Source organism: Pavona decussata, unplaced genomic scaffold (genome assembly GCF_977016875.1).
Source record: "Pavona decussata unplaced genomic scaffold, jaPavDecu1.1 SCAFFOLD_156, whole genome shotgun sequence".
Taxonomy (NCBI): domain Eukaryota; kingdom Metazoa; phylum Cnidaria; class Anthozoa; order Scleractinia; family Agariciidae; genus Pavona; species Pavona decussata.
The window spans coordinates 7,170,695-7,196,891 of NW_028145568.1; the positions used below are offsets into that span (position 1 = coordinate 7,170,695).

The following is a 26,197-nucleotide window of genomic DNA, read 5'->3' on the forward strand; positions in this document are numbered from 1 at the left end:
TATAAAAAAGAATTAATCACAAACTATTTACAAGACAGTTAGATAAAATTGGAAAGGCATCTATTCACAAAACAGCGTTTATGACGTTCAGTTCTGACACGTGGCAGGATGCAAGGCGTCTTGATCGCTGGGGTGGAAGCAGCTCATGAAGGGGTTGAGTATATATATCTTCCGCTAAGATGAACCACCAATATGAAAAAACACAAGCGATTCATCCATCATGTTTCCTTCAGAATTAGTTGGCCAAACGCCGAACATAAAAAATTTCCCGCCAGAATCGAACACCCTTTGATCAGTGCTACAGGCGTTTAATCCTTAACTTAAATATTTTCTTTTCATAGGTAACGTTGTCGAAGAAGAACATTGGTTGCAAAAGGTGGATGACAGTGTCAGTCCAGCATATAATCTTTTTGATTTGTTTCGCCACGTTTCGGGAACAGAAGCACATTTCAACTAATTAATGCTCAAATGTTTAAGTCAATTTTCCAGTTGAGAGACATAAAACGCAGGCTGATCAAAAAACTGACTGTACGTACTTGCCGAGAAATATACAGGACAGCAGGTCAGAAGGGAAAGGAATACCACTCTTGCGTTCACGAGTAACCCTATAAGGCCTGGATCGGAATATTCGCTTTTCGGTAAAATTTGTCTACTGCTGGGAACTCGCTCGCCACTTCAATAAAAGAAATAATGATTTGAATCGATTCTGTGTGAAAATCAGCGAGTTGCTATAACATTCTGCGACGCACCCAATTAGGACCTAAAAAACAATTGTGACTAGAAACGTGATTTTTCATTATTTCTCTGTTCCAGTGAAGCACCAGAAAAAAAAACAGTAATGCCAAAAGTATCGTCCCCGGGTGGGCTTGAACCACCAACCTTTCGGTTAACAGCCGAACGCGCTAACCGATTGCGCCACGGAGACATGTTGAAAGATTAACCCAAAAAGAAGAGTTGGCTGATAAACGACGCTTCAGGGAACTAAGAGATTCTGACATTCTCGGGTAATTTTCTCCGATCAACAATGAATCCCTCCCTCGTGCTAAAAAGAAAACTATTAGTTATTACTGCTCTTCTAATGAAGCAATCTCTCTTCTTTAAAACGATGTAAACAACATTTGTTTTAATCACATCTAGCAGGAGTTACCTTTTCTTAACCAAACATTGGCAGCGCCCAAAAGGTGGTACAATTCCATGATGAGTATCAAATTACAGATAGCGTTTGGGACCTCAAACTTTTTTTCACATGTCACAAAACTTTTTTAAAGGATGTACCGATGGTTGTTCATAGTTTGGACTTGAATCAAATACGTGAAGAATTATCAAAAAGGGGGAAGTTTTTCATGTGTATCCCTCCCTAACCTTACGGAGACTCACAACAGTTTTTCTGGCCTTGATAGAGAGTATGCTTCGATTTTCCTCGTACTGCACTATCTTTTCAACCTATGATTTTATTTTCTTTTAGGTTCCAACCGATAGCTGCTACGATAAAATCGATAACGCAAAGCCCTTCATTTCAACTAAAGTCTATTATCTCGAAATTGGTTAGACATTTTCCAACGAAACTTTCACGATATGAACGACTCAACTGACCTGGACAACTTGTGAGCGAACTTAGGAAAATCTGTGAGGGCGTTTTAAACTAAATAAAGAATCAAATTTATGGGCTAATTTTAGTTATTAATGCACTTTTTCGTCAAAATCTCACTTCTGCCCAAAGATCTTTTATCCTCACAAAACACCCTACTATAAGCGTACATAATGAGCTTCTTAGGTGGCTTCGATTTTAAGGCTAAAATAAAGCACAAAGACAGTACAACCACGCTAACTCGAACTTCTAACGAAAAAAAAGTAGTTCAAGTTAGCCGGGTTGTTATTGAACTTCAAGTATGCTGTTAATAATTTATTCTTTCACAATTACGAGTAACTATGGTGCAATACGTTTGTTTTAAAGAGCATTTACATAAGATCGTTTCGTTAGGGAATTTTAGAAAAAAATGTTAATAAGATATTCAGGACAAAATAAAGGCTGAGATCTACTTAACGACGACTCCATACACTACAATCACGTTATACGTCAATAACCTATGTTCTCACATTTTGAGGTTTAGCGACCGAAATGTTTTAAATAGAATTCGAGTTATCGAGGCAAATTTGAGCTAAGGAAAAGTAAAATGAGATCTAATTGGCGAGGAGTTCGAGTTAACAAAGTTCAAGTCAGCAGGGTTCAGTCGAAAACTCTCAATTTACATAGACTGTTTCTTTTAGATTTTTCTTTTAGATTACAAGCCGTTAGGATAATAGTTCTTTTTGACGACCGAGTAAGTTTTAGGCTTAAAAAATTTTTCAGGTGTTAGATAAGAAGACTAGAACTCGGCCAACTTTCAGTCGTACTCCTTAGCCAATAGTCTTGTCGAGAAACAGTGAATGGTGTATCTCGGGGAATTAGCTCAAGTGGTAGAGCGCCAGCTTAGCATGCGGGAGGTACCGGGATCGATACCCGGATTCTCCACACGGCGGTTTTTTTATTTTTCTCAACAACAATTTACAGTTCAAATTGTCATTTTGCCCTTCCTCTCCTCACATAATTCCTTAATTGAGGAAGAGAATACAGTTAGACGAACCACTTTTTAATTCTATAAGGAAATATAACCCGGGGGGAATGTTGAAGATTCTGAGGAACTCTGCATTAATTTTTTATTATATTTAAAAAAACAATCATCTATAATCGAATCATTACACTAACATTAAAATGGCTGCAAAAAAATTAAGAGCAAATATTGAAAGAACTGAAAATTCAGATCTACATTTGACATTTGACATTTCATAAAGTTTTTAAGTACCGCCATCTCTCACACATGGCGCCGTAGCTCAGTTGGTTAGAGCGCATGTCTAGTAAAAAGGAGGTCATGGGTTCAAATCCACAAATGCCTGGAATTTCCTTTTATCTTACCCCTGTTTCGCTTTGGATGGAAATTTGCAAGTAGCCTTGTTTTTTACCCTTTTTATGGTTAAACTGTACGAAGAATACACTGTTACCATGAAACGTGTCAATGTCTACTTGTTGAACATTTTGAGCTCGGTCTTTTAACATGGAAAGCCGGACGACGTTAGAAAATGGTTTATTGGTAACAGTGAAACTCCCTATCAGTTAGTCGAACCTTACGTTCCTTGGAAGTACAGGAATGATAAAGTCACGGTTAATCGGTCTTTTTATCCCACTTAATATTTTAAAACCAAAATAAAGTGCCATCTTAAGTGGTAACGCCCGCGGTACATGCTGCATTTATAACTTAATTATTTGTCTAGTTTTTGTTTTTTGTTTTTTTTGTTTTTGTTTTTTTTGTTTAAATGTTTTGTGTTTTGTCTTGTGCTTTGTCAGGGCTCCATTTAAACTAACTCTGCTAAATTGGATGCCCCTGGATAAATATTGAATTAAATAAATAAATAAATAAATAAAAAACAAGAAGAGCGCGCCCTTGTTAGAAAACCTTTTTTTTTTTACACTTCGAATAACTAACTGAACTGATCGTGCCGTATTCGAACTCGGTTTCGCGCATTATTCAAACAGTACTTGGTGGAGTTGATTAATAAGCCAGAATATTCGTACAGTTAGTTATTTGTACAGTAAAATCCAGTTTTCCAACGCGCTAACTCAACCCGTTTCGATTTCAACTATTCTTGATATTTTATCATAAAATGCTAGGTTCGATGATAACCCTCTTATTATACATGTTTTGGCGTGTGGTATCGCTGAATGTTTTTACTTGGCGTTGTTTGCATTTGACTCTCCCTGCGAGCTCGTCAAGATACAGCATAACTCCAAAAACATACAGCCATACTACACAGCATAAAATGTTAGAAGATAAATTTATCTCCATTTCTAAGACCAGAAGCGGCGAAGGTGATGTATTCCAGATTTAAAGGAACTGCAGATTAAACTTAAAACTGACGATATAATTACTCCAAGTTCCAAAAGAAATACACTTCCTTAGGAAAACCTCGAACAGGGATAAATTTGTTTTATATAATAACAAATGTATGCATGTCTGTCAGCAATGGCCTGTTGGTCTAGTGGCATGATTCTCGCTTTGGGTGCGAGAGGTCCCGGGTTCGACTCCCGGACAGGCCCAGTGTGATTACATTTTGAGCTGTCTCAAAAACAATCGATTTCTTTTTTGTGCTTCTAAACCTGGAGTCTCCACTTAAAACAATAGAGTGATTTTGTGTTGTTACAGCAGAGTGTTTTCGTTGTGAAAGTAAACATATTATTTTTCGAAACGCGCCAATTCCAGATATTTTAGCATTTGGATACATACCATTTCTGTGAACTTTAACTTCCCATTTAATAAAGACAAATAACGAACAGTGTGGTAAGCTTGCAATTGTAAGCATTCTGTCCATTCGATTAAAAAATAGGGAGATGTTTTACAAACTAGGAGTTGTTAGGCATTCACATGGACCCAGAAATGAGCCTGCTAACCTCTCTTTAATCATTTGTTTAAGAAGGGGACACAAAGTATGAAAATCCTCTGTGATGAAAGCGGGTGAATGACCACGAACTAATTATCAGACACTAAGACGTTCCCTATCACCTCAGACCAGAAATGTTCTGAGATCCCTTCTTTAAACTACTCGGAGAAATAAGTTCTTATAGCTGAACGCTTGTCAAATTAAACGAACATTGACCGATCTTGTTTCCAAAATAGTTCAAAAAGTTGAATACTTAAGACCCGTATAAACGGTTTCATAATTTGACCAACATTCGTTCAACAAAAGTTGGACGGATGTTGGGCAAATGTTGGACAAATGTTGTACGGAGTGTTCAAACGGCTTCAACACCATTCAACATTTTCGAGAACAAATGAAATGTTTTGTGGATGTTGAATGAAAGTTTAAACGGATTTAAATTTGATTCAACGCGCCTTCAACAATGTTGAATGACCTGTTCAAACGCTCCCAACAGTTGGTTCAACAAAGTGTTGAATGCGTGTTGAAACAAATGTTGAAACCGTTTAAACGGGCCTTTAGCCGTTTCCTTCTGTATAAAGTGTAGAAATAACGCTCTGCATAAAACTCAGTATATAACACTGCCTTTAAGGCATGTTTCTGTGTGCAGAGTCGGTTATTTCGTTCGGCTCTCAAATGCGCGAGCACGATGTAAAACTTGCCCTTTCATTCACTTCGTGGACAAAATTTCGGCACCCATGCAAGCGATCTATTAAAAGCACTGATCTTTTACATGAACCTCCGCTCTTATCCATTGCATGAAATGCACTTTATGCAAAACGTCAAACCTTGGTGAGACAGGAAGGAAATTAGAAGAGCGATTTCGCGAACATCTTTGAGACGTTGAAAGAAATGACATGGATGCATCCAAACCAGTCGCTCGATACGTAACCCGCCCTAACTATTAAATATTCTTATAAACATACGACAGTCTGTGGAATTTCTCTTCATCGTGGTAGCACAGAAAGCAGAAAAATGAATAAAAGTTATCTTTCACGGCAAATTGGCATTCTTAATCCCCACGGAATCAACAATCGCTTTTCGTTGGACTAATTTATTCTTGTTTTTCACGTTGACCATGCTCCCACCAACAACGTAGCTCCACTGCTCACTATATAAACCACATACAACCCAAAATTCCATGATTTGCTCTGGCGAGGGCTAACGCTGGAAACGTCAATCTCTTTAAAGTGGTCAAACTACCTTATCAACACTCTACTTGATAAAGCGAAACATTCACTATTACATCACTAAGATTAGACTTTTGTTAGAATATGCCTCGTCTTTTTTGGGGAGGGCTGCCCATTTACCTCGAAGAAGATCTACAGAGAGTGCAGAATAGATGTGTAAATTTCATAGGACTCCCTAGGGATACTGTTGAGTCACTAGTAACTAGGCGTCAGAAATTGACGAGGAAAGAATTTAAACGTATTCTATTCTCCGAAGCGCATCCTTGCCAACTTTTTTTAGACAAGGCTGTGGATCATGGCCATAACCTAAGATCTTGTACGACGAACCCAGCGCACCTCAGAATACCTGTATCACGCACTACCAGGCACAAACAATCGTTTATTCCTAAAGGTGCTATTCTTAACTTGACTTAACTCAACTTAATTTAACTTGACATATTTTGACTGTATATATATACATGTCGTGTTTTCAATTTCTTTCCTTTTTATTGTAATATTACCGTAATTCTTTCGCCAAACGTGATGAATAAAAGTATTATTATTCGTTTCCATTGTCCACCGACGCAGCACCACAGTTTCTTCAGAAATCAACCCCCAGATGCATTTGTTAACCGAATGGTTCATGGTTCGGGGACGTTTGGTGGAGTTGAATAGGTTAATGTAATTTCTGCCAAGTGAGCAGTGCTGTCAAGCGATCACCTTCTTCAGAAACACTTGCCAAAATGTAGATAAACGATAAGCGCGGCGATGAGGGATGATTTTATTAAACAGTCCTGATTTATAGAACATATCGACGAGACTCTGGTACTGCATTATACAGTACCCTGATTTTATGTACAGCTTGATCTCCATTCGATCAGCTTTAACTTAGCAGCTACGTTCCCACTGACGCAGGGAAGAACGTAACGGTTCTATACTTCCATGGTGAGCTTAACTGAATTGTGGCACTGGTTCAGAATTTGAAAAAGAAAATAGCCGCTGATGCTATGTCCGATCATTTATAACCAGTGTATAATCAACGCACCTCTTGCACGGAATGACGGCATTTTAAAGACATCGCCTTAAATGGATTCTTCAATGGGGCAACAAAAATATGATCTAGAAGGGAACCAAGTGGGGAACCCATGGCCACGCCATCGGTATGTTTGAATTATTGTCCATTAAACAAAGAAATCTGCCCCTTGGTGGCTCAGTGCTCTGAGAAGATCAACAGTGTCGGTTCTGCTGAGGTTGAAATGGAACCTGTTGCCTCTGAAGGCCTTGTTAGTGTGTATCTGTATAGTTTCCTTTAGTGGTACGAACATAAACAGCTGTGATGAGATGTCTTTCCACATCTCCGACATCGTTGATATGTGATCAACGAATTTCAGTCACAAAAAATAACTAGCGTAGGTATCCAGACTTCTGCAAAATGATCACGACATCAAGAGAAAATGAGGATGATCTCTTGTCGCACCGGATCATTTGCCTCATTTTGCGATGAAAATATTATGGCTTTAACTGGTGAGTGATTTTCAGCAGTGACTTTAGAGGCTTCTTGCCTTTGTGGTGGATATACTTCGTTTTTGCGGATCTGGCAGGGTCTCAACTGGGTCATCAGACACGATCGGATTCAAGCTGCGAGTAATAAGCTTTTTCCAAAGTTGATAATGGTGTCATGACGACAACGGAAAGTCGTTCAATTTCATCCTTAATTTTTGCTTGTCTATATATCAGCAAATCTTTGTTAATAAGGATTTCATATTTTAATATAAGAAATAGCCTGCAAAAATGCATTTGCGACTATGCGACTTGCGCGTGGCTTACTCACCCAGCTCACCACATGTTTGTTTCAACTGACATTTCGCCTGCTTGTTCGTGGCTGTCGGGTTTCAAATTTGCTTATTAGTCGCCTGCTTTCTCGACATATGTAGTTTGACAACATATTCAACGAAAACAGGAAATTAGTGCTCTTCAAAATTCTCGTTTGTTTTTCTTAAAGAAGTAAGCCATCACACTTCCCGCTGAAATAAAACGCAGGTTGCCGCACAGGTTGAGTGTGGCATTTCACAATAGCTTACATAGAGGGGTGGACATACGACAGACGGTCGGAAAGTGACGTCATAACCAAAATTTTTTCGCTTTCATGGGTATACCAAAATCTTTTATCAATGAGGCTCCGCGCGCGCGCCTTCAGCGTGCGGAGCTCCGCTAATAATGTAATACAGAGGGCAAAATTATTGAATGCGGATTTGTTGTAACACAGGGCATTCTTTCTTAATTTTCCTTTCACCGAGGACAAAATTACTTACTCCTGATTGGTCAAGCGGCGAAAATACTCTCTCCTTATTGGTTGAGCACGCCAGTTCTACATTTTGTTGGTTTCTTCATTTTGTGTCCAAAAACAACAACTTCCTTGAGGTTCTTTGGATTTCGAATCTTTAAGCCGGGTTGTCTGTACCAAAAATACAAGGAAATCAAGTGTTACAGCTAGAAAGGAAATTCCTAAAGGTTAAGTTGTCGTGTCTCTCACAAGGAACAGCAAACGATTTTTTGTCTCAAAGCTAAAAACTCGGATCGGATTGATATTTGTTTGGTTGAGAAACTGACTGATTCAGTCATTGCGGCTAAGTGCTTTCACCTCGCTACTTCTTCTGACAACGAATGATAACAGACATGAACCGAGCATAACACTGTCCTTTTTATGGGAGGAAGGAGAAGGTCAAATTCAGTAAAAGAAATTACTCCGTAAGTTCTTTCTTTGGATCCACCGTTTGCTATTTATCGATCTATTTTCGTGTGATTTTCAAGCGGTAATAAGCTTCACAGCGCAGTTGAAAAATTAATTCATGCTTGACATTAGGTTTTATCTTTGTTAGTTTGCTCGTGAATTAAACTTGTATTTTCTCTTAACTACATGTGTATAATGGTATTTCTTCTCGACAGTTTTGTTTATTTTGTACGCTACGAACAAATTAAATAATTTGTTTGTTTGCTTGCTTACGGTGAGTGTTTTACTGACTGTTTTACAAAGTTCCTTGATTGTTTTAAGAAAATTTTACCTAATTTGTTATAAAAGCGTAGTTGCAATTATTCCTCGTAGATTAAAGACTAATTTTCACTTGTATTTTCAAAGTCTTCGCAATTGTCCTCGTCGCCCAATTTGGGAAATTTTAAAATGCGCTTGAAATTAATCATTAATTCTACTTGGCCTCATGCGAATAAAAATACGACCTGTTATACAAGGTAGTAAGGTATTCTTTTGAACCCCAAAAACCCATTTCAGTAGAACTGACATTCTAAGCTACATGATTTTGTGAGTCGGGCGTCCAAAAAAGACAAAAAAATATCAAAATATTATGTATACTGTAAGTAAATATTCAGGACGGGACCGGCTATTTATCGAATTACGATAGTTTTCTTCATCCTTAAAGTGATATTTACATAGAGCTTTGTTCAATGGACTCCAAACGATATTTGCATTTTCTTTTGTTATAAATTCTTTTCCTTTTTAAGGTGATTCAGGCGAACCGGTTTGTGAACAGAATGCGCGCTTCGTAGCACTGTCAATGTCTGGTAAATTTTGCTTATCAAGAAAGCCTTACGTAAACCTCTGCGAAAAAGGCTACGCTAACCATATATCTTGGAAAAAAACAAGCTGTAATAATTCATAGCAATTAGAACAGAAATAAACTAAACAGGGGTCTTCGAAAAATTTGCACAACCATAAGCGAATAAATGTTTTGCGTAAGCTTTGAAATGATGAAAATAAAATCACACTTTAATTTTACATTTCGCTTTTACCGCTCTTTGAAAAGACTTTCATTGAAAATTACTCACACATCTTAATCTTTGCCGTTATATCCTATTGTTTTAAGTATTTTTGTTTGTTCTCTGTCAAAATTGTCACAAATAAATGCTAAAATTAGGAATATATGCGACAAAAACTTGCCAGTTAAGTTTATCCCAACGAAAGTGTTGCAGCGAGACGTTTGTTTGATTGAGTATTTTAGCTGAGAATCAAATTTTCGTAAATGAAGCAAAATGGGATGAGATTAAAAAGATAAAACTTGAAGGGAAATAACGAACATTAAACGAAAAATGAGCTCAAAAGACTGCTTTGAAGTTAGCAGTATTAAGCTTAAGATACGCAAGTTGCAGTGTCAACACTGCAAGAAAAACAATATCTTGCAAAACAGCAAAGTTTTGTGAACAAAATCACATGAATTTACTCGTCCCCATAGAGAATAACAAGTCCTTTTATTCGACTGCTGATTTTTTCGGTGTTTTACAACGTTAAGTGAGTGAAAAGTTTCACTTAAAGGGGAAAAATCAACGTACGTTTCGTCGCTCCGGATTAGAGTAAAATAATTTCTCTTCAAGATTCGGCCGCTGTTAAGATGAGCCGCCTCTGAAAAGAGTCCATTTGTTTCTTCCGCCGCTAGTGGTGTTGCCCTTTCTGTAGCTGCTGGAAGGCAAAATTGGGACGAGATTAGAAAATAAAATAAGATTCCAAGGGAAATAATGAACATGGACCGAAAAAGTGAGCTCAAAATACTGCTCGAAAATTTAGCAGTATTTAGCTATATCTTAGTTAAAATGCGTTTCAACACTGCAAGAAATCAATATCTTGCAAACTCAGCAAATAACCAGAAAAGTTTTGTCAACAGTATCGCATAAATATACTCGCCTCTTCGGAGAATAACCACTCCTTTTATTCCATTGTTGAATTTTTCGCTCGTTTTACAACGTTAAGTGAGCGGAACGTTTCACTTCAAGATAAAAAATCCAATGTTCCGTCGCGTCGGATCGGAGTAAAATAATTTCGTTTCAAGATTCTGATGATGTGCCAGTCGATTTGTTTCTCCCACCCCCAGTCACCTTGCTCTTTCCCCCGCTATTGGTCACATAAATTGACGTTGTATTTTGTCGTTTTTCTAAAACGCAGTTTCTTATCAATGGGGCTCTGCGCGCACGCCTTCGGCGCGCTCGAAGCTCCGCTAAAAAATGTGATTTTCTCAAATTACACTTGTAACAACTATAAATGTGATTTCCTCAAATTACAAATTTAAAACCACACATGTCACTTCTTCAATCCATCACATCCAGAAGGTAAGTCAATGAGAAACACTATTCTTGCCAAGAAATGCTTTCACGCCTCACACGCGCAAAGTCGCAGGTTCAAGTCCTGTCGGAAACAGTAATTTTTCTTTCTTTATAAATAACATATAATTTTGTAAAGATCGAAAGAAAAGCAATAAGCTCCATTCAATATTTTAGTTTTGTATCAGAATTCATTTCCTATATAAAAGATTAAATTCTGGCTAAGGGGGTTAGTTTCTTTCTTTCTCAGTGCTGCTGCATCGACGGGAAGTGGAAACGAGTTGAAAGAGTTGATAAAGTAATTTGGTCAACATAAAGAGATTCAACTGCTGACGTTTCAAGCGTAAACCCTCCGTAACAGCAAATCAAAGAATTGTGGGTGACGCCATTGGCGGGAGCATGGTAACATGAAAAGCGTTTGTTTATTTTTGGGGGATTAAGAGAGATTTTTCGCTCACTGAAAACTTTTGCGGCTTTTCGTTTCACAAATATGAAAAGAAAGCCAGGGAGTGCTATGTGTTTCTAGGTAGATTATGACGCTAATAGAGCGATTTTCAATTTCGGGGGATTAGCTCAAGTGGTAAAGCGCCCGCTTAGCATGCGGGAGGTACCGGGATCGATACCCGGATTCTCCACACGGCGTCTTTTTATTTTTCTCAACACCAATTTAAAGTTCACTGATTCACTGATTGTCATTTTGCCCTTCCTCTCCTCGCATAATTCCTTAATTGAGGAAGAGAATACAGTTAGACGAAACACTCTTAAAGCTAAGTAAAAGTAAAATAAAGGAAATGCTGAAGATTCTCTGGAAGTCTACATTAAATCTAGTTTTTATTACGTTACAAAAAAATCATCGCTAATTGAATCATTACACCAACATTAAAATAGCTGCAAAAAAAATTGAAGAGCAAATGTTGAAAAAACTGGCAGTTTATCTCTTTATTTGACACGGCTAATTACCAATCATTTCATAACGTTTTTCAGTGCCGCCTTCTTTCACACACGGCGTCGTAGCTCAGTTGGTTAGAGCGCCTCTCTAGTAAACAGGGGGTCATGGGTTCAAATCCCATCGGTGCCTGGAATCTCCTTTTATCTTACCCCTGTGTCGCTTTGGATGGAAAATTGCAAGTAGCCTTTTTTTTTTTACCACTTTGTATAAAAAACAAAGAATATACTATTACCATGAAACGTTTCCATACTTACTCGTTGAACGTTTTCAGCTCGGTCTTTTAACATGGAAAGACGACGTTAAAAAAATGGTTTATTGGTACTAGAGTGAAACTCCCTATCAGTTGGTCGAACCTTACGTTCCTTGGACGTACGGCAATAAAAAAAGTCACTGTTAATTGGACTTATTATCCCACTTAAGATTTTCTGATCAGCAGCAAAGAATCTCCGTGAAAGAACTGAAACAAGAAGAGCGCGCGCTTAGAAAACATTTCTTTTATTTACAGTTCGAATAACTAACTGTTTGAACTGATCCCGTTGTATTCGTACTCGTTTTACTCCGTCGCTTCGCGACTGCGCCCAATAAGGTATATATTTTCCCCCAACTAGCCGTCATTATAAAGCCTTAATGTCCGCTCAAAATCCAATTAAGTTTATAAAAACTACGAATGTCATTTCTTCAATCGACCACTTTGAGAAGATGAGTCAATGAGAAATACTTAGTCTTGCCAATAAATACTCTCCTTTATTAAGATGGTTTCCGTAGTGTAGTGGTTATCACGTCCGCCTCACACGCGGAAGGTCGCAGGTTCAAGTCCTGCCGGAAACAGTAATTTTTCTTTCTTTATAAATAATATATAATTTTGTGAAGATCGAAAGAAAAGCAATAAGCTCCACTCAATATTTTAGTTTTGTATCAGAATTCCTTTCCTACATAAAAGATTAAATTCTGGCCAAGGGGGTTAGTTTCTCAAGAAACAGTGTTGCTGCATCGGTGGGGGAGTGGAAACAAATGTTTGGCTTTATCAACAGAGTTGTTAAGGTAATTTTCCCACAGTAAAGATATTCCAGTGCTGACGTTTCGAGCGTAAGCACTTCGTAAGAGCAAATCAAGGAATTGTGGGTGACGCTATTGGTGGGAGCATGGTAACATGAAAAGCGTTTGTTTATTTTGTGGGGATTAAGAGAGATTTTTCGCTCGCTCTAAACTTTTGCGGCTTTCTGTGTCACCAATATGTAGAGAAAGCCAGAAAGTGCTATGTGTTTGTAGGCAGATTTTGACGAAAATGTGTGTTCATTTGGACACGCAGTGGCCTGTTGGTCTAGTGGCATGATTCTCGCTTAGGGTGCGAGAGGTCCCGGGTTCAACTCCCGGACAGGCCCCGTGTAATTCAATTTTTGTATTGTCTCAATAGGAACTTTTTATTACATAGACCTAAAAATAAAGCGTTTTTTTTCCTACTATGTTTTGTCTCTCTTTGGTCTCCAACTGTAATTGAGGAAATATTGGAGGAACAAATTTTTGGAAGAAGGAAACCCCATCTCAATGCCTGGCCGACCGTCTTCCATTTTAAAGGGGGCAACTCTAATGATTTCTTCACTTTTCTAGAAATTCTTCAACCACGCAGTCATCTGTCGGCACTGGGAAGTTTGAATTTCTCAAGAAAAACTGAGTTTAAGCTACGCATTGGAAATTTACTGCCCCAGCCCGGTGCATCGCCAGATATTTTGACTCCAGGTCACAAACATTGTTCAAGGACTAAGGGATACGAAGGTGGAAAGAAAAGTCTTTATCTTTTCTATACAGCCAACCTGTAAGACATCATCAACTTGCTCACAAAGTGCGATGAAAACTTTTAGTAAAAAGATGCTAGACGTATCCTTTACTTGTGCTTTTGGATTTGAAGCTATATTCCTCCTAAGTTACAAAAGAAAGAAAGTGTTGGCACCTTTAAAATCGATTCTTTCTTTAGCGTCGTGAAGTAACATAACTTTAAGGCAACACTAAAAAGAGTGTTAACTGATAGAAAAAGGGTTTACCAAAACACCAAGACACTGTTCCACGGCAAACGCATTGACGTATTTACATGTACCCTTGTTGGTTTATTGTTTAAGATTGATTGTTTAAATATAATGCTAAAGAAACTATACAAAAAATAACAAATGGAGAATCCGGGTATCGATCCCGGTACCTCCCGCATGCGAAGCGGGCGCTCTACCACTTGAGCTAATCCCCCAAGATACACTATTCACTGTTTCTCGACTAGACTGTTGGCTAAGGAGTGCGACTGAAAGTTGACCGAGTCTTAGTCTTTTTATCTAACACCTAATTTTTTTAAGCCTAAAAGAAACACCTGAAAGAAACAGTCTACGTAAATTGAAAGTTTTCGACTGAACCTCGCTAACCGAAACTTGAGCTAAATCCCCATCCCCTGAAAATGCAACTTTCCTTTAAAGTAATAACTATAGGGAAAATGAATGAAAGCCAAAATTAGAAAAAGACAATTGGATGTGATGGTAACATGTGCCTGCCTCTGACTTAGAATAGGGAATTCGCAGATATTTCCAGTTCTAGGTTGGACAAAACATACCTTCATTAGTGAAAATGCTTCTGCCCGTGGACGATGTAAAACAATTACATGAATCTAATGAGGGACTGAAACGGAAGACTTACTGACTTTATTCTTTATTAAGAACTAATGCCTAATAGTTAGACTCAATCAATAAGCGATTATTGCCTTGCCTCCCAAACATGTGGATCAGGCGTTCCGCAGAAAAGGACAAGCCTCCTCCTAGAATTCTATGTATGAATCTTTATTCAGCACTTGTTATTTAACGGAACAATATCCAGACGAACGTTCTACCATCAAATTTTGTAACGGATTATTAACATTCGCCTTTGCGGTCTTAGTGGAAGTACGAAAGTGGCCGTCCAGAGTTGAAGCAGTTTCCACTCAACAGAAACGTTTCCACTGTAGCAATAAAGAAAAAAAAAATTTTAATGGTCCGTGTGAGGGTCGAACTCACGACCTTGGCGTTATCAGCACCACGCTCTACCGACTGAGCTAACGGACCAGTCACATCTACTGGTTGGAATACAAATATTCACAATTGAAATGATTAGTGGTTTGTTCAACGTTTTTTAATCGTAATAGCCTCGTGTGGACCGGAACAAACATCTTCAAGACGGCGTTTTGATTGTTTTCAAAAGAAAAAGAAAGTTTTTTACAAGCGGAGTACATGATCATTTTGGACATCTGCGACCAATGAAGGAAGTAGTTTCAAATAGCTTCATAGGTTAGACATATCCACTGGAGGAGATTGACTGAAATTTTTCTAAGTTTGAGGATCGAGAGCGTACATTATTACTAAGATTGTCTAAACTTATGTATAAATTTTCCGGTAAGATGAACCACAAATATGAAAAAACCAAGCAATTCATCCATCGAACAACATAGACCAATTCATTGACATGCTTCTTTTAGAATTCTAGAGTTGGCCAAACGAACATAAAAAATTTCCCGGCAGAATCGAACAGCCTTTGATCAGTGCTGCAGGCGTTTACTGTTCCTAAATTTAAATATTTTTTTTTCGTAGGTAACGTTGTTAAAGAAGAACATTGGTTGCAAAAGGTGGATGACAGTGTCAGTTCAGTTTCGCCTCGTTTCGGAAACAGAAGCTCAGTTCAACTAATTATTGCTCAAATGTTTAAATCAATTTTCAAGTTCAGAGACATAAACTACCCGCTGGTCCAAGAACTGGCAGCACTTGCCGAGAAATATACAAGACAGCAGGTCAGCTATCCAGAAGGGAAAGGATGCTACTCTTGCGTTCACGAGTAACCCTCTAAGTCCTGGATCGGAATAGTCGCTATTCTATTCTCTTTCGCTACGCTCAGCCACATAGAAAACATTTCTATTATAAGTTGCACGCAAACAACACAACATTATGTAAAGGGAGCCGCCAGCGATCGAGTTTATTACAACAGTCACGGTACAGTGATATATGCGTTTAGTTACAGCGAAATATGTGCATGGTTACATTGATATACGCGTATAGTTTATTACAACAGTTAAAGTACAGAGATATGTGCGAAAGGTAAATATAAGTGACAACGCAAATAGAGGCAGCGAAAAACGAAGCAAACAAAATCATGTAGAAATTTCAATCACACCAAGCCAAAGTAAAAAAGGGACTGTAAGAAAAACTATGTACTCTTAGCAAATAACCGAGGAAAAATAGCCTCGAGTAAACTGGCCGGCATCAAGTGGTGTGATATTCACAAGGAGTGGTTTATAAAGAGGCTGAATGACCCAGTCGGAAAACATAACGATACAGGCTAATAAACTACTAAAAGAAATACATTTCGGTAAAATTTGTGTCTTGCTGGGAACTCGCTCGCCACTAAATGAAATATTCTGCGACGCACCCAAGTAGAACCAAAAGAAAACAATTGTGACGAGAAAGGTGATTTTCCATATTTCTTTGTTACAGTGAAGCACCAGTAAAATAACAGATATAATAAAATTCAAATAATGGAAAAGCTTCCTCCTGGCAAGGCCAAAAGTATCGTCCCCGGGTGGGCTTGAACCACCAACCTTTCGGTTAACAGCCGAACGCGCTAACCGATTGCGCCACGGAGACATGTTGAAAGATCATTCCAAAAAGAAAAGTTGGCTGATAAGCGATGCTTCAGGGAAACTAAGAGATTCTGCCATTCTCAGGTAATTTTTCCGATCTACAATGTATCTCTTCCTCGTGCTAAAATGAGAACTATTGGGTTTCCTTTCCCACAAATATAGACGTCACATTTACTGAGCAATTAGGCAACGATCGGACCGATTAACTACCTTTTTTAGTTCTAACCTTCTGTACTCCTCACACTTTGTCCTATTGTACTTCTCTTACAATGTTCTTAAAACGAGCGTCCGCAGTATTAATCGGCTTTAAATCAATTGATTGTCTTCCCCTTTGTTGGCCAAAACTAATGCAATAGAACGCCATCTCAACTCTCAGCCAGTTAAAAACTGAAATTGACTTTAAATACTGATTTTGTGCTTACTCTAGAATTGATAAGCTTAACTATTAAACTAATCACTGGCACGTACTTTTTGCGATATTTTCAAAGTCGAGATGCGAGCGAGCCGTTTGAAAACAAGAGGTATATGAAACGTATCTCGTTACCATGGCAGCGAACATACAATTTGTGTCTTCTTGTCCTTTTTAGTCTCTTTGAAAAACACTTCTGTCCGCAAAATATTCAGTTCAACGATGGGATTTTATTCTCTTAACTTCAAGGACGTTTACTTTTCAGTGTTTGTTTCTTTAAAGGAGTTTTGTTGGATGAGCAGAGAATTTTTCCCACATGATTATTGCGCTCAAAGTTCAAAGGTATTTCGAATCTGCTGCTACAAAATTCAAGTAATCGCCATTGCACATGTTTTTTGAAAATTTCTGAAATTCCTCTGCTTTTCTAATGAAGCAATTTCTAATGAACAACATTTGTTTTAATCTCATCTGGCAGGAGTTATCTTTTCTTAACCAAACACTAGTAGTGCCCAGTAGGATGTTACAATTCCATGACGAGTATCAAATTACAGATAGCTTTTGGAACCTCAAACTTTTTTTTTTTTTTCATATGTTTCGTCACACAACCTTTTAAAGATGTACTGATAGTTGCCCATAGTTTGGCCCTAAATCATATACGTGAAAAATTAATCGAAGAGGGGGTGGTTTTTAATGTGTACTCCTCCTTAACCTTTAGGAGTCTCGCGACAGTTTTTCTGCTCTTGGTAGAGGGTATGCTTCGATTTTCCTCATACTACACTACATTTTCAACCTATGATTTTATTTTTCGTTTGTTTCCAAGCGACAGTTGCTACCATAGCAACGATAACACAAAGCCCGTTATTTCAACTAAAGTCCATTATCTCGAAATTGGTCAGACATTGTCCAACGAAACTTTCAGGATATGAACGACTCAACTGACCTGGACAACTTGTGAGGGAACTTAGAAATATCTGTGAGGGCGTTTTAAACTAAATAAAGGATCAATTTTACGGGCCAATTTTAGTTACTACTGTACTTTTTCGTTAAAATCTCAAGGAAAATAATCCTATCTCTGCCCAAAGATCTTTTGTCATCACAAAACACTCTACTGTAAGTGTACATGATGAGCGTCTTAGTTGGCTTCGATTTTAAGGCTAAAATAAGCACAAAGACACTACAACCACGCTTACTCGAACTTCTAACGAAAAAAAAAGTAGTTTAAGTTAGCCGGGTTGTTATTGAACTTCAAGTATGCTGTTAATAATTTATTCTTTCACAATTACGAATCATTATGGTGCAATACGTTTGTTTTTAAGAGCATTTACATAAGATCGTTTCGTTTGGGAATTTTAGAAAAAATGTTAAGAAGATACGTCAATCACCTATGTTCTCACATTTTGAGGTTTAGCCCCTGAAATTTTTTAAAATAGAATTCGAGTTATCGGGGCAAATTTGAGGCTACGAAAAGTAAAATGAGATCTAATTGGCCAGGAGTTCGAGTTAACAAAGTTCAAGTTAGCAGGGTTCAGTCGAAAACTTTCAATTTACATAGACAGTTTCTTTCACATGTTTCTTTTGAATTACAAGCCGTAAGGATAATAATAATGATCTTGGACGACCAAGTAAGTTTTAGGTTTAGAAAAAATTAGGTGTTAGATAAGAAGACTAAAACTCGGTCAACTTTCAGTCGTACTCCTTAGCCAACAATCTGGTCGAGAAACAGTGAATGGTGTATCTCAGGGGATTAGCTTAAGTGGTAGAGCGCCCGCTTAGCATGCGGAAGGTACCAGCATCGATACCCGGATTCTCAACACGGCGTCTTTTTATTTTTCTCAACACCAATTTACAGTTCACTGATTGTCATTTTGCCCTTTTTCTCCTCACATAATTCGTTAACTGAGGAAGAGAATACAGTTAGACGAACCACTTTTTTATTCTATAAGTAAAGATAACCTGGGGGAATGTTGAAGATTCTGAGGAACTCTGCATTAATTTTTTATTATATTTAAAAAAAAAATCATCTATAATCGAATCATTACACTAACTTTAGAATGGCTACAAAAAATAAGAGCAAATATTGAAATAACCGAAAATATCGGATCTTCATTTGACATTTGACATTTCTTAAAGTTTTTAAGTACCGCCATCACACACATGGCGTCGTAGCTCAGTTGGTTAGAGCGCCTGTCTAGTAAACAGGAGGTTATGGGTTCAAATCCCATCGGTGCCTGGAATTTCCTTTTATCTTACTCCTGTTTCGCTTTGGATGCAAAATTTACTCTGAAGTAGCCTTGCTTTTTTATCCTTTTTATGGTTAAACTGTACAAAGAATACACTGCTACCATGAAACGTTTCCATGTTTACTCGTTGAACATTTTGAGCTCGGTCTTTTAACATGGAAAGCCCGACGAGGTTAGAAAATGGTTTATTAGTAACAGTGAAACTCACTATCATTTAGTCGAACCTTACGTTCCTTGGAAGTACAGGAATAATAAAGTCACGGTTAATCGGTCTTTTTATCCCACTTAATATTTTCTGATCAGCTGCAAAGAACCTCAGTGAAAGAACTGAAACAAGAAGAGCGCGCGCTTGCTAGAAAACCTTTTTTTTACAGTTCGAATAACTAACTGAACTAATTGCGCCGTATTCGAACTCGTTTTCGCGCGTTATTCGAACAGTACTTAGTGGAGTTGATTAATAAGCCAGAATATTCGTACAGTTAGTTATTTGTACAGTAAAATCCAGTTTTCCAACGCGCTAACTCAACCCGTTTCGATTTCAACTATTCTTGATATTTTATCATAAAATGCTAGGTTCGATGATAATTCTCTTATTATACATGTTTTGGCGTGTGGTATCGTTGAATGTTTTTACTTGGCGTTGTTTGCATTTGACTCTCCCTGCAAGCTCATCAAGATACAGCATAACTCCAAAAACATATACAGCCATACTACACAGCATAAAATGTTATAAGATAAATTTATCTCCATTTCTAAGACCAGAAGCGGCGAAGGTGATGTATTCCAGATTTAAAGGAACTGCAGATTAAACTTAAAACTGACGATATAATTACTCCAAGTTCCAAAAGAAATACGCTTCCTGAGGAAAACCTCGAACAGGGATAAATTTGTTTTATATAATAACAAATGTATGTATGTTTCTCTGCAATGGCCTGTTGGTCTAGTGGCATGATTCTCGCTTTGGGTGCGAGAGGTCCCGGGTTCGACTCCCGGACAGGCCCAGTGTGATTACATTTTGAGCTGTTTCAATAACAATCGATTTCTTTTTTGTGCTTCTAAACCTGGCGTCTCCACTTAAAACAACAGAGTGATTTTGTGTTGTTACAGCAGAGTGTTTTCGTTGTGAAAGTAAACATATTATTTTTCGAAACGCCCCAATTCAAGATATTTTAGTATTTGGATACATACCATTTCTGTGAACTTTAACTTCCCATTTAGTAAAGACAAATAACGAACAGTGTGGTAAACTTGCAATTGTAAACATTCTGTCCATTCGATTAAAAAATAGGGAAATGCTTTACAAACGAGGAGTTGTTAAGCATTCAAATGGACCCAGAAATGAGCCTGTTAACTTCTCTTTAATCATTTGTTTAAGAAGGGGACACAAAGTATGAAAACCCCCTGTGATGAAAGCGGGTGAAAGACCACGAACTAATTATCAAACACGAAGACGTTCTCTATCACCTCAAACCAGAAATGTTCTGAGATCCCTTCTTTAAACTACTCGGAGAAATAAGTTCTTATAGCTGAACGCTTGCCAAATTAAACGAACATTCACCGATCTTGTTTCCCAAATAGTCCAAAAAGTTGAATACTTAAGACCCGTATAAACGGTTTCATCATTTGACCAAGATTCGTTCAACAAAAGTTGGACGGATGTTGGGCAAATGTTGGACAAATGTTGTACGGAGTGTTCAAACGGCTTCAACACCATTCAACATTTTCGAGAACTAATGAAATGTTTTGTGGATGTTGAATGAAAGTTTAAACGGATTTAAATTTGATTGAGCACGCCTTCAACAATGTTGGATGACCTGTTCAAACGCTCCCAACATTGGTTCAACAAAGTGTTGAATGCGTGTTGAAACAAATGTTGAAACCGTTTAAACGGGCCTTTAGCCGTTTCCTTCTGTAAAAAGTGTAAAAATAATGCTCTGCATAAAACTCAGTGTATAACACTTCCTTTAAGGGATGTTTCTGTGTGCAGAGTCGGTTATTTCGTTCGGCTCTCAAATGTGCGAGCACGATGTAAAACTTGCCCTTTCATTCACATCGTGGACAAAAAATTTCGGCCCCCAAGCAATCTATTAAAAGCACTGATCTTTTACATGAACCTCCGCTCTTATCCATTGCATGAAATGCACTTTATGCAAAACGTTAAACCTTGGTGAGACAGGAAGGAAACTAGAAGAGCCATTTCTCGAACATCTTTGAGACGTTGAAAGAAATGACATGGATGCATCCAAACCAGTCGCTCGATACGTAACCCGCCTTAACTATTAAATATTCTTATAAACACACGACAGTCTGTGGAATTTCTCTTCATCATGGTAGTACAGAAAGCAGAAACTGATGAATAAAAGTTATCTTTCACGGCAAATTGGCATTCTTAATCCCCACGGAATCAACAAACGCTTTTTGTTGGACTAACTTATTCTTGTTTTTTACGTTGACCATGCTCCCACCAACAACGTAGCTCCACTGCTCACTATATAAACCACTCGCTCAAGACCATTACATTATTGTGACATGATAAAATACACTTATAAGAACCATACGTGGCTTCCTCAAATTGCAAATATAAAATACTAATATATATATTTAGCCAAGCTTTAATGCGGAGCTCCAGTTTTTTCATAGCATTTACAGAAATCTGTTTATCGTATGAGCGTAGTTACCTTACCAGTTCCTCATTCTTTCTGCAGTTATATATTTTTGGTACACATGCAGCAAACTGCCCATCAACAATAGCAATAACAATGTGATACAGAGGGCAAAATTATTGAATGCGGATTTGTTGTAACACAAGGCATTCTTTCTTAATTTTCCTTTCACCGAGGACAAAATTACTTACTCCTGATTGGTCAAGCGGCGAAAATACTCTCTCCTCATTTAGTGGTTGAGCACGCCAGTTCTACATTTTGTTGGTTTCTTCATTTTGTGTCCAAAAACAACAACTACCTTGAGGTTCTTTAGAGTTCGAGTCTTTAAGCCGGGTTGTCTGTGCCAAAAATAAATGGAAATAAAGTGCTACAGCTAGAAAGGAAATTCCTAAAGGTTAAGTTGTCGTGTCTCTCACAAGGAACAGCAAACGATTTTTTGTCTCAAAGCTAAAAACTCGGATCGGATTGCTATTTGTTGGGTTGAGAAACTGACTGAATCAATCATTGCGGCTAAGTGCTTTCACCTCGCTACTTCTTCTTACAACGAATGATAACAGACATGAACCGAGCATAACACTGTCGTTTTTAGTTTGCTCCTGCATTAAACTTGTATTCTCTCTTAACTACGTACATGTGTATAATGGTAACTCTTCTCGACAGTTTTGTTTATTTTGTACGCTACGAACAAATTAAATAATTTGTTTGTTTGCTTGCTTACGGTGAGTGTTTTACTGACTGTTTTACAAAGTTCCTTGATTGTTTTAAGAAAATTTTACCTAATTTGTTATAAAAGCGTAGTTGCAATTATTCCTCGTAGATTAAAGACTAATTTTCACTTGTATTTTCAAAGTCTTCGCAATTGTCCTCGTCGCCCAATTTGGGAAATTTTAAAATGCGCTTGAAATTAATCATTGATTCTACTTGGCCTCATGCGAATAAAAATACGACCTGTTATACAAGGTAGTAAGGTATTCTTTTGAACCCCAAAAACCCATTTCAGTAGAACTGACATTCTAAGCTACATGATTTTGTGAGTCGGGCGTCCAAAAAAGACAAAAAAATATCAAAATATTATGTATACTGTAGGTAAATATTCAGGACGGGATCGGCTATTTATCGAATTACGATAGTTTTCTTCATCCTTAAAGTGATATTTACATAGAGCTTTGTTCAATGGACTCCAAACGATATTTGCATTTTCTTTTGTTATAAATTCTTTTCCTTTTTAAGGTGATTCAGGCGAACCGGTTTGTGAACAGAATGCGCGCTTCGTAGCACTGTCAATGTCTGGTAAATTTTGCTTATCAAGAAAGCCTTACGTAAACCTCTGCGAAAAAGGCTACGCTAACCATATATCTTGGAAAAAAACAAGCTGTAATAATTCATAGCAATTAGAACAGAAATAAACTAAACAGGGGTCTTCGAAAAATTTGCACAACCATAAGCGAATAAATGTTTTGCGTAAGCTTTGAAATGATGAAAATAAAATCACACTTTAATTTTACATTTCGCTTTTACCGCTCTTTGAAAAGACTTTCATTGAAAATTACTCACACATCTTAATCTTTGCCGTTATATCCTATTGTTTTAAGTATTTGTGTTTGTTCTCTGTCAAAATTGTCACAAATAAATGCTAAAATTAGGAATATATGCGACAAAAACTTGCCAGTTAAGTTTATGCCAACGAAAGTGTTGCAGCGAGACGTTTGTTTGATTGAGTATTTTAGCTGAGAATCAAATTTTCGTAAATGAAGCAAAATGGGATGAGATGAAAAAAATAAAACTTGAAGGGAAATAACGAACATGAACGAAAAATGAGCTCAAAAGACTGCTTTGAAGTTAGCAGTATTAAGCTTAAGATACGCAAGTTGCAGTGTCAACACTGCAAGAAAAACAATATCTTGCAAAACAGCAAAGTTTTGTGAACCAAATCACATGAATTTGCTCGTCTCCATAGAGAATAACAAGTCCTTTTATTCGACTCGGCTGATTTTTTCGGTGTTTTACAACGTTAAGTGAGTGAAAAGTTTCACTTAAAGGGGAAAAATCAACGTACGTTTCGTCGCTCCGGATCAGAGTAAAATAATTTCTCTTCAAGATTCGGCCGCTGTTAAGATGAGCCGCCTCTGAAAAGAGTCCATTTGTTTCTTCCGCCGCTAGTGGTGTTGCCCTTTCTGTAGCTGCTGGAAGGCAAAATTGGGACGAGATTAGAAAATAAAATAAGATTCCAAGGGAAATAATGAACATGGACCGAAAAAGTGAGCTCAAAATACTGCTCGAAAATTTAGCAGTATTTAGCTAAATCTTAGTTAAAATGCGTTTCAACACTGCAAGAAATCAATATCTTGCAAACTCAGCAAATAACCAGAAAAGTTTTATCAACAGTATCACATGAATATACTCGCCTCTTCGGAAAATAACCACTCCTTTTATTCCATTGCTGAATTTTTCGCTCGTTTTACAACGTTAAGTGGGCGGAACGTTTCACTTCAAGATAAAAAATCCAACGTTCCGTCGCGCCGGATCGGAGTAAAATAATTTCGTTTCAAGATTCTGATGATGTGCCAGTCGATTTGTTTCTCCCACCGCTAGTCACCTTGCTCTTTCCCCCGCTGTTGTTCCATAAATTGACGTTGTATTTTGTCGTTTTTCTAAAACGCAGTTTCTTATCAATGGGGCTCTGCGCGCACGCCTTCGGCGCGCTCGAAGCTCCGCTAAAAAATGTGATTTTCTCAAATTACACTTGTAACAACTATAAATGTGATTTCCTCAAATTACAAGTTAAAAACTACACATGTCACTTCTTCAATCCATCATATTCAGAAGGTAAGTCAATGAGAAACACTAGTCTTGCCAATAAATGCTTTCACGCCTCACACGCGGAAGGTCGCAGGTTCAAGTCCTGTCGGAAACAGTAATTTCTCTTTCTTTATAAATAACATATAATTTTGTAAAGATCGAAAGAAAAGCAATAAGCTCCATTCAATATTTTAATTTTGTATCAGAATTCATTTCCTATATAAAAGATTAAATTCTGGCTAAGGGGGTTAGTTTCTTTCTTTCTCAGTGCTGCTGCATCGGTGGGGAGTGGAAACGAGTTGAAAGAGTTGATAAGGTAATTTGGTCAACATAAGAGATTCAACTGCTGACGTTTCAAGCGTAAACCCTCCGTAAGAGCAAATCAAGGAATTGTGGGTGACGCCATTGGCGGGAGCATGGTAACATGAAAAGCGTTTGTTTATTTTTTGGGGATTAAGAGAGATTTTTCGCTCACTGTAAACTTTTGCGGCTTTCCGTTTCACAAATATGAAAAGAAAGCTATGGAGTGCTATGTGTTTGTAGGTAGATTATGACGCTAATAGAGCGATTTTCAATTTCGGTGGATTAGCTCAAGTGGTAGAGCGCCCGCTTGGCATGCGGGAGGTACCGGGATCAATACCCGGATTCTCCACACGGCGTCTTTTTATTTTTCTCAACACCAATTTAAAGTTCACTTATTCACTGATTGTCATTTCGCCCTTCCTCTCCTCGCATAATTCCTTAATTGAGGAAGAGAATACAGTTAGACGAAACACTCTTAAAGCTAAGTAAAAGTAAAATAAAGGAAATGCTGAAGATTCTCAGGAACTCTACATTAAATCTATTTCTTATTACGCTACAAAAAAATCATCGCTAATTGAATCATTACACCAACATTAAAATAGCTGCAAAAAAATTGAAGAGCAAGTGTTGAAAGAACTGGCAGTTTATCTCTTTGACACGGCTAATTTTTTTACCACTTTGTAAAAAAAACAAGGATTATCTATTACCATGAAACGTTTCCATACTTACTCGTTGAACGTTTTCAGCTCGGTCTTTTAACATGGAAAGACGACGTTAAAAAAATGGTTTATTGGTACCAGAGTGAAACTCCCTATCAGTTGGTCGAACCTTACGTTCCTTGGACGTACGGCAATAAAAAAAGTCACTGTTAATTGGGCTTATTATCCCACTTAAGATTTTCTGATCAGCAGCAAAGAATCTCAGTGAAAGAACTGAAACAAGAAGAGCGCGCGCTTAGAAAACATTTCTTTTATTTACAGTTCGAATAACTAACTGTTTGAACTGATCCCGTTGTATTCGTACTCGTTTTACGCCGTCGCTTCGCGACTGCGCCCAATAAGGTATATATTTTCCCCCAACTAGCCGTCATTATAAAGCCCTAATGTCCGCTCGAAATCCAATTAAGTTTATAAAAACTACAAATGTCATTTCTTCAATCGACCACTTTGAGAAGATGAGTCAATGAGAAATACTTAGTCTTGCCAATAAATGCTCTTATTTATTAAGATGGTTTCCGTAGTGTAGTGGTTATCACGTCCGCCTCACACGCGGAAGGTCGCAGGTTCAAGTCCTGCCGGAAACAGTAATTTTTCTTTCTTTATAAATAATATATAATTTTGTGAAGATCGAAAGAAAAGCAATAAGCTCCACTCAATATTTTAGTTTTGTATCAGAATTCCTTTCCTACATAAAA

The 26,197-nt window shown here is 37.7% G+C and overlaps 11 non-coding genes across 11 annotated transcripts; 7 read left to right on the top strand and 4 right to left on the bottom strand.

Annotated features, from left to right (window-relative positions):
- Nucleotides 1–851: 851 nt before the first annotated feature.
- Nucleotides 852–925, bottom strand: Trnan-guu (transfer RNA asparagine (anticodon GUU)). The gene has a single exon. It is a non-coding gene; the product is annotated as a tRNA-Asn (tRNA).
- Nucleotides 926–4,060: 3,135 nt separating this feature from the next.
- Trnap-ugg (transfer RNA proline (anticodon UGG)) lies at nt 4,061–4,132 on the top strand. The gene has a single exon. It is a non-coding gene; the product is annotated as a tRNA-Pro (tRNA).
- Nucleotides 4,133–11,785: 7,653 nt separating this feature from the next.
- Trnat-agu (transfer RNA threonine (anticodon AGU)) lies at nt 11,786–11,859 on the top strand. Its single transcript has one exon. It is a non-coding gene; the product is annotated as a tRNA-Thr (tRNA).
- Nucleotides 11,860–12,485: 626 nt separating this feature from the next.
- Trnav-cac (transfer RNA valine (anticodon CAC)) lies at nt 12,486–12,558 on the top strand. The gene has a single exon. It is a non-coding gene; the product is annotated as a tRNA-Val (tRNA).
- Nucleotides 12,559–13,040: 482 nt separating this feature from the next.
- Trnap-agg (transfer RNA proline (anticodon AGG)) lies at nt 13,041–13,112 on the top strand. The gene has a single exon. It is a non-coding gene; the product is annotated as a tRNA-Pro (tRNA).
- A 781-nt stretch (nt 13,113–13,893) lies between these two features.
- Nucleotides 13,894–13,966, bottom strand: Trnaa-cgc (transfer RNA alanine (anticodon CGC)). The gene has a single exon. It is a non-coding gene; the product is annotated as a tRNA-Ala (tRNA).
- Nucleotides 13,967–14,731: 765 nt separating this feature from the next.
- Trnai-gau (transfer RNA isoleucine (anticodon GAU)) lies at nt 14,732–14,804 on the bottom strand. Its single transcript has one exon. It is a non-coding gene; the product is annotated as a tRNA-Ile (tRNA).
- Nucleotides 14,805–16,299: 1,495 nt separating this feature from the next.
- Trnan-guu (transfer RNA asparagine (anticodon GUU)) lies at nt 16,300–16,373 on the bottom strand. Its single transcript has one exon. It is a non-coding gene; the product is annotated as a tRNA-Asn (tRNA).
- A 2,561-nt stretch (nt 16,374–18,934) lies between these two features.
- On the top strand, nt 18,935–19,008 carry Trnat-agu (transfer RNA threonine (anticodon AGU)). The gene has a single exon. It is a non-coding gene; the product is annotated as a tRNA-Thr (tRNA).
- Nucleotides 19,009–19,947: 939 nt separating this feature from the next.
- Nucleotides 19,948–20,019, top strand: Trnap-ugg (transfer RNA proline (anticodon UGG)). Its single transcript has one exon. It is a non-coding gene; the product is annotated as a tRNA-Pro (tRNA).
- A 5,994-nt stretch (nt 20,020–26,013) lies between these two features.
- On the top strand, nt 26,014–26,086 carry Trnav-cac (transfer RNA valine (anticodon CAC)). The gene has a single exon. It is a non-coding gene; the product is annotated as a tRNA-Val (tRNA).
- The last annotated feature ends 111 nt before the right edge of the window (nt 26,087–26,197 follow it).